This window comes from Octopus bimaculoides, chromosome 6 (assembly GCF_001194135.2).
Source record: "Octopus bimaculoides isolate UCB-OBI-ISO-001 chromosome 6, ASM119413v2, whole genome shotgun sequence".
Classification (NCBI taxonomy): Eukaryota; Metazoa; Mollusca; class Cephalopoda; order Octopoda; family Octopodidae; genus Octopus; species Octopus bimaculoides.
Genome location: NC_068986.1, coordinates 83166848 through 83175896, shown reverse-complemented (window position 1 = coordinate 83175896; position 9049 = coordinate 83166848). Strand labels below are relative to the sequence as shown.

Sequence of the window (9049 nt, the reverse complement as noted above, 5' to 3'; positions counted from 1 at the left end):
AAAAAAAAAAAAAAAAAAAAAATTTATTGAAAGTGGGACTCTATACTCTAGCAGAATCAGATTTATTAATCCATTTGAGTTGTTTGGGACTAAGTTTCACCTTAACAGAGAAAAAAAGGGATATCTAAGCATAAATATTTTAGCTTTCTGGACACATTTAACATTTGCATAACAAACCTGGAATTTACTGAAGTGGCATAATGGAGGGAGAGACAATGATAAGTGATAGGAGAGACAATAAGGTGATAGAAGTAATTGAAGAGACTGTGAATCGTGGATTTCTCAAATGAGTGATAAAGTTGGGAGTAATGTCAGAGAGAGAGAGAGAGAGAGAGAGAGGAGGGAGGGAGAAGTAGACAGACAGGCAGTGATAGAAGAAGAAGATAGATTGAAAGCATAGTGTTAGGAGTGCAACAGAGTGATAGATGTAATGAAAAGTGAAACATAGTGGTAGATCGTGACAAAGATGTTTGATGACAAGGAGACTTAATATAAACATAAATGGCAAGAGAGAGCATGATCTAGATATTAAAAATCCCAAGCATCATCATCATCATCATCATCATCACCATCATCATCATTTTAACATCCATTTTTCAATGATTGCTAGGGTTGTATGAGTCTTCTTCAGCATGGTATTTCCCCACTTGTTGCAGTCTTTTGTTAGCTCTTTCATAAGTTTCAGCACTTTAAGATCAGCCTTCATCATTTCTTCCCCTATGTTCCTTGGTACTCTTCTTCCACTTTGAGTGTTTAGCACTTTACTCAGTTGACATCTTTCATAAGCTCTAGATCAGATTCTTCAAATCCAGTTGTTTTCTCAGCTCATTTATGCATTCACTCTCACTCACTTAATTTGATCTTCTATCCAGTTTTCTCAGCTCTTTTGTGCTCTGTCATTCATACATATTAACATTACACTTAGAATGCATGCTTGCTTCTTGTCATTCCAGCTTTTTCACATCCTCTACATTCAAGGTTAACATCTTATGGTCAAGAGTCATGCAATCTACACTTAACTCTAGAATCTTTTATTTCCAGCAGAGCTAATAATTCTTTTTCCATCCTCTTCTTATTTTGGTAACTATCATTTCAGACCACCTGCCTCTACTGCTAATTAAGTCACGTAGATAACAAAAACTATCAACTCCTTCTCAGGAGCCTTCTGTGCATTGAAGAAATTTATTTCATGTGTACTTTTGTGCATTTGCTATTATTGAAGCCTGCTTTACTTACCTGCTTATTTGTGACCCCAGTGCACCTCTTGTGTATCCATAGTTTACATTGGGTACTCAGTATGAAATTCCTACCTACTAATCCTAAGCCCATCGAGAATTTCCACTTTTCTTGTAGTGATAGTATCTTGTCTACTTTCCTGGTATTATAGTCACCAACTGTAATAATTAGATTTCTATGATTCATTATTAATGTAATTTGCTGTAAGTGGGACTCATAAAAATAGTCCTTCCATTCAGCTACCAGTTTTGTTAGTGTTTATGCACAGGTAAATGTTGCTGTCCTGTTGACCATGGCCAGTCTAAACTTAATTATTCTATTACACACTTTTACTACTTAAATTATTTTATCTCTCCATATCTCTGCCACAAATGTACAATTCTACCCTCTCTATCACTGTTACTTACAACAAGAATTTGTTTCTGTGTTCTTTATCCATAAATCTAGCTGAAATCCCCTTGTGTTAGCTCTTCTACCTAGTACATATTCACTCACTTCTATTATATCTAGAACCCCTCTAGACCTATCTTCCATCATGTCAATGTGCATCCCCAAAGTTTTACATTTGACAATAAGAGGTAAGTTTATGGTAATAGGAAGGTAGCTTGGTGTTTTGTGACAAGAAGAGGTTAGTTTCTTGTTGTGAATGGATAGATAGATTGATATCTGTTTTCTACTTCTGAAAGGAAGAAAGCTTATGCAATCATTTAATGTCAGTTGATGTGTGTGGTGGTGTGTCATCCGACCAGATGTTTCCACCATTAATTGATTTGCTATTTATCCCCTCATTCATAAATAAATTACTATCTGTAATTTTTAACATGCTGGTTGTTAATCCTAATTTATTATATTTATGACTGGTATATTGGTGTGTTTTTACATCAGAATACTCATTCTATCACAAACCACTTTACATTGCGGATTGAGTGTCTCTTATGCCATATACACAACAGGAGTTGTCTGTCAAAAATGAATCATCTCCTCCACACTTCTGATTTTATTTGGTGTTACTGCTCTTCTAGACTGATCATCTTCATTGCATTTTGCAGAATCTGTGTCTCCTCTGTGTAGATTTTATATAGAGTACTCATACACAGGTTGCCTTCTCTCCAGCTTGTGAAAACCACATCTCTTCAGTGCAAACCTGTCTGTCAACTTGTGGTTGAGAATGGTAGATGTGAAATGGCAAGAGGGGCTAAACTTTCCTAGATGTTGACAGGTATTTGCAGTAATAACACACATGCGTATGCATGTGCATGCACACACACAGGTATGTACATATATGCACAGGGACATATTTGCTCAAATAGGAATATGGAGCTAAACTTTGATAAATGTAGAGCCTGAAATAGAGAGGCCAGTTGAGATTGTACAGATGTGCAACGAGGATATAGGAATGGAATTTGGGATCTCAAAGTGTGTGGTGCTCACTTTGAATTGGGAGAAAAGAGCAGATTGCAGGGGAATACAACTGCCAAATGGAGAGTGATTGGGAGACCCAGATGATGGTGGGTATAAATACCTTGGAAACCTGGAGCTGGACAATATCTTGCACACAGAAATGAAAGACAAGGACATTGCTGCATATTTGAAGCACCTCAGACTTTGCTTGAAGTCAAAAATCAATACAAGGAACCTTGTGACTGTCATCAGCAGTTGGTACACCATAGCGAACTATTGTTGCAGTTCATTATGGTGCATCCATTCTGAAGTGGACATGAGCAAAGATTGACTAACTTGATCACACTACCTGAGAAACATTTACAATGCATATGCCCTCCACCTTAAGGTAAACATACATAGGCTGTACATGAAAACATGGCTTGATTAGCATACAGGAGATAGATGTTAAATGATGATGATGATGAGTGCATCGACAGTGAAAGAAGCATGACAATATTTGGTAAACAGTGAACAAGACCTGCTACAGTATGCTGCTTATGCGGAAGGATTTACCAACAATGGAGTTGAGAGAGCTAATGAATTCTGATCATGAATAGCCGATGAGAGAGAAGAGACACTATTCCGCATGGAATTACATGGTCAGTACCACCATGAAATTAACTACTTAAAAGACCAGGAAGCATCAGCAAAGGTGGCATTAAAATAGGTTCAGAAAGCCTTATCATCACTGCCCAGAACCAGGCATTGAATACCAACTCAGTGAAAAAGGATATATACCACACAAGTGGAATGAACCTCTGCAGAATGTGTGAGAAGAGAATTGAAAGTGTGACTCACATCATGAGTACTTATGAAAGTTTTTCACAGAAAGAATACATGTGTAGACAAGCTCTAAACCTTCACTGACTACTGTGCCAAAAGTATGGATGTGAGGTAATGGTGCTTGGTGTCAACATACACCAGGAAAATAATGGACGAAAATGGGAAGGCAAAGATCCTCTGGACTTTGACTTCCAGACAGACAAGATGTTAAAGTACTGGAGGCCATATAAAGTAGCCTTTAGGAATGACAAGCAAGAGTGCCTAATAATCAATGTGGCAGTATCTTGAAAGAAAGAGAAAAGGTCAACAAATATGGAGACCTGAAAATGGAGATTGTCAAGATGTGACAGCTGCGAGAATCAAGCATAAAGGTTGTTCCTGTTGTCGTTAGAGTATTGGGTTCAATACCATCCAACCTGAAGAAACATCTGGACATTTTAGAAATATGCTACAATCTTGGTGTGTTGCAAAAATCAGCTTTATTTGGAATTGCATGCATACTGTGTAAAGTACTGTCTGTCTGAAGTTCTTGTTGTGACTTGACAGACGGGACAAATCCTTGGTACACACAGTATCTTCAATTAACATCACAATATTGGATATTGTGTGACGTTTTCAATAATAATAATAATAATAATAATAATAATAATATGTATGTCATTATTCAGTTTATTTCAAGATTTCTTGTCAGTAGAGAAAGAACTGGTTTCTAACATACATACGTACATACATACATACATACATACATGCGCGCACACACACACACATACATACATACATACATACATACACACACACACACACATACATACATACATTCATACAAACATACATACATACATACATATAAACATACATACATACATACATACAAACATACATACATACATACACACACACATACATACATGCATACATACATACAAACATACATACATACATACATACATACATACATACACACACATACATACATACATACATACATACAAACATACATACATACATACATACATACATACATACAAACATACAAGCAAAAATACCTTGTCGTTGATGTTGAAATTCCACTGAAGGAGCCTTGGATCTAATCCAAGGCTCCTTCAGTGGAATTTCAACATCAACAACAGGGTATTTGTGTTTGTTTGTTTGTTTATTTGTATGTATGTATGTATGTATGTATCAGGAAATAATTAAGAAATAAATTATTAATGATATAGGTACAGGTATGGTTGTGTGGTAAGAAGTTTGCTTCCTAACCACATGTTTTTGGGTTCAGTCCTGTTGCATGGCTCTTTGGGGAAGTTTTCTTCTACTATAGCCCTAGGTCAACTAAAGCCTTGTAATGGATTTGGTAGATGGAAACTGAAAGAGGTTTGTGTATTTCTATATATATATATGTATGCGTGTCTTTGTGCTTGTATCTACTCTACCCCCTGACAACTGGTGTCAGTTTGTTTATATCCCTGTCACTTAACAGTTTAGCAAAAGAGACAAATAGGCTAAGTACCAGATTTTTAAAAATAAGTACTGAGGTTGAATTCATCATCATCATCATCATTTAATGTCCGCTTTCCATGCTAGCATGGACGATTTGATGATTTGACTGAGGTCTAGAGACCCAGCAGCTGCATCAGGCTCCAATCTTATCTGGCAATGTTTCTACAGCTGGATGCCCTTCCTAATGCCAACCACTCCAAGAGTGTAGTGGCTGCTTTTTATGTGCCACTGGCACGAGGGCCAGTCTGGTGGTACTGGCAACGGCCACGCTCAAATGGTGTTTTTTATGTGCCACCTGCACAAGAGTCAGTCCAATGTTTTGTTCACATGCTTCTGGCACAAGTGTCAGTAAGGCAAAGCTAGAAACGATCGTGCTCAAATGGTGCTTTTTACGTGCCACCGCTGCTCAGGCAGTGATCCCGCTCGGATGGTGTTGTTAGCGCTCCACGAGTGCCAGCCATCAAATTTGGTTCAGTTTTGATCTCACTTGCCCCAACAGGTCTTTGCAAGCTGAGTTTAGTGTCCAATGAGGGAAGGTTGGCATGAGTGCCAGTCATCATATTTGGTTCAATTTCGATTTCGATTTCACTTGCCTCAACAGGTCTTCGCAAGCAAGGTTTTGTGTTCAAAGAAAGAAGGGTACGCATAAGTGGGCTGGCCACACCCCTGGTAAAGGTCACAGGTTATGGTCTCACTTGTCTAGCTGGGTCTTCTCACACACAGCATGTTTCCACAGGTCTCGGCCACTAGTCATTGCCTCGGTGAGGCCTAATGTTTGAAGGTCGTGCTTCACCACCTCATCCCAGGTCTTCCTGGGTCTACCTCTTCCACAAGTACCCTCAACTGCTAGGCTGTGGCCCTTTGTCACACAGCTATCCTCAACCATTCTCGCCATGACAAATAGGCTAAGTACCAGTCTTTAAAAATAAGCACTAAGGTTGAATTGTTTGACTAAAACCCTCCAAGGACTAGTGTGACTGCAGTCCAGTGACTGGAACAAGTAAAACATAATAATTTATGATTGTGGTTATATGTCCATAAATGGTAGATGGAAAATTTAAAGCAGATTTGTACTTCAAATTCTTTTAAATATTGATATTGTTTTATACCGCATTTTTTTAGTTACTACATAAATATATATATAATGTTTATCATTAAGTTAGTGCAAAGTTGTCCAAAACCATTTTCTTTAACTACTGTCTAGATGTAAATATAATGTCTATCGTCATTTTGGTGTAAAGTTCACCAAAATCTTATGAGATCAATTTACTTCCATCATGAGGCAAATGTTTTAATACTTGCCTAAAATAAAATATCATTTTTAACATGATAAAGTTAGTATTATTGTGATTAAAGTTTTTTCTTTTTTTTTTTCGGTGGCAGGGAGGTTGTATCAATAATGTAGATTGAGAAATATTGCAAAACTGATACCATTTCTGCCATAGCTACTGCGATTGTTGCTAATCCTCATATATATTTCTTTATCACTTGCAGTTTTTATTACTGGTATTCTCTTGACAAGTTTTGGTCTCAATTCTTGGTTTAAACTACACTGAGGAAAACCTAAATGTGCCAGTTCTCCATTCTCCATCACCTAAAAATGCTTTGTCTTTCTTGTTCTTTCTTAATAGTTAAACTTTGTTCTTTTAAGAAAAGGAGACCTAACAAAAATATCTGGAGACATGCTCTGCCTAAAAATCAAATGATAAAAGTTAATGATAACATATTTAATGCAGTAGGATAGGGAATTTTGATGAATTTTAATGGCGAAGAGAAATATCTTAATTTGAATTAAAATTTCTTAGCTTGCTACATAAAGTCATCTTTGTCTGGCAGTGTTGCTAAAGGATATACTTTGCTGTGGAACATGAACATGCTAGGTATTGTCACTAGAATGGAACATGCTAGGTATTTGTCACCTTAATTACCAAACTCCTTACCCACTGAATTTCCCACATTCTATTTTTAATTATTTTTAATTGAAATTTTGGAGTTACTTTTCTTGTTTTTCTTGAAAAATATTGATCCTTAAACAAATGATTTTTTTCTTCTAATTACAGGTGTAATTTTAATCAAAATTTCTCCCTTCACTAAATTTCATATGCTAGTACCAAGCTGACTATTTGGTTTTCATGCAGAGCATGTCCCTAAATACTTTTCCCTGGTCCTTTTCTTAAGTTATTGCACCCTTAGTAATTACTCACTCCAGTTCATCATCATCATCATCATCATCATCATCATCATCATCATCGTTTAACGTTTGCTTTCCATGCTAGCATGGGTTGGACAATTCGACTGAGGACTGGCGAACCAGATGGCTGCACCAGACTCCAATCTGATGGAAATGTGTCTGGAGTTGTAATTTTATTTTTAATTTTGATTCTCTAAATTAAATTAACATTGGCTTTTCCATTTAATTCTGTTGCTACATATGTATGCTCAAAGACATAAGCTACCATAGCTTGTATAATGAACATACCTGTCCTATTGAGTAAGTTATCTACTACTAGCTGGTTGTAAGACAACTTTACTGTAAGATTCTGGTGCTAAGTGCAACATAATTTATCCCTTCCTTATATTCTGTCTTCTGAAACATCAAGCTAACCTAGTGGTTGATATTAGCAAGGTGCTAAGTTATGAAAATTATGTCCTACTTGTATATGATTTGCTATTCTCTTCTACTGGTTACAACCATTGATCTGTGACTATACTGAAGCACTACTTTCAAGTGTAGTTCCAATGCTGAGAACAAAATGTAGCACCCTGGTTGGAAGCTGAGAATCTAGATTAATCCAAATATTGGTTTCAAATTTTTGTAAAAGGCCAGCAAGTTCAAATGGAATGGGGTTAAGTCAATTATATTGACCTCAATGCTCAACTGGTACTTATTTTATCAACCCTGAAAGGATGAAAAGCAAGTCAAGCTCAGTGGAATTTGAACTCAGAATGTAAAGATGGATGAAATGTACTAAGTATTTTGTCCAGCATGCTAACAATTCTGCCAGCTCATTAACTTACAGTCTAAACCAAATATTAACAAATGTGTTCAATCAAAGTTATAATACCTAAGTTTAATACTATGTTCAGTTGAGATTGTCTTAATTGTGGTTTAGAAAACTTTTTTATTGCATTATATGCTCATAGATATCGATACAATGCTGATGCCAATGATAACAGCTGGTTCATAGTTCTTTTAGTTGTTTTTCTTTGTCTCATAAAATAAACTTTTTTTTTTGTATTTGCATTCTAAAGTAATTTTAAAAAAACAAAGAACACTATCATATCATCAAAATTAATACCATGCTAACGATATAACTGTAACAGGAGATTATAATGTCTTCAGCTACATAAAAGGTTATTATCAAGTTACAAATAACTGCTATATATTTGTATTTAAATTACGAAAGCAGGATAGTGGTTTGTTTGCAAAGTACTAGAATAGATTGTTTATTTGAAGCCTGACATTTCTACAAGGATTATTGTAGATAGACTCTTATATTTTAAAGATTGATAAAATAAATATTCGAGTAATGGTCATAAACTAAATGTATGAGATACTGCATTTTCCAACCATCTTTAAAGATGCCATACAGGCTACTAATCTGTACCCACTAATCTGCTTGACAAGAATTTAATGGGCATATGTTTATAATACAACTAGTAAAATGGCATTAGGTAAAGAAGTTTTTATGATATATCACAAATCATATGGCATTATATTACATTCAGATTGTTTCTTTACATTTTGATCCACAGCCCTTTACATTTTGAGTTTAAATCCTGCTAGGCTCACCTTTATCTTTTATCCTTTGATAAAACAGTATTACCCAAATTTATGGCCATGTGCCTATGTTAGAAATAATTATATTGTAATGAGATTGTTTGTAAACTTTTGAAGAGAGTACTTATGCTGCAACAATTCATGATACCCTAGATTCAGGAAACTAACTGCAATTTCTTGTGACTATAAGTAAAAACAGGTCAGTTCATATGTTTCTGATTATCATTAGATGGTGGGTTATGTTATTGATATTGACATTTGCCCATTGGATGACTCACCGCTTGTATTGTTTATTGCAATATTATC

At 35.8% G+C, this 9049-nt stretch overlaps 1 protein-coding gene across 2 annotated transcripts in view; it reads left to right on the top strand.

The window, feature by feature from the left end:
* The window catches only part of LOC106873562 (galactose mutarotase), a 127243-nt gene that overhangs the window by 35061 nt on the left and 83133 nt on the right, over nt 1-9049 (top strand). The window contains exon 1 of one of the 2 annotated variants that reach the window (XM_052968917.1): nt 8875-8942. The exons of the other annotated variant lie outside the window; for it this stretch is intronic. The gene's annotated coding sequence lies outside the window, so the exon portion shown is untranslated. Of the gene's footprint in view, nt 1-8874; nt 8943-9049 lie in introns of those variants that run through there. 2 annotated transcript variants of the gene reach the window in all.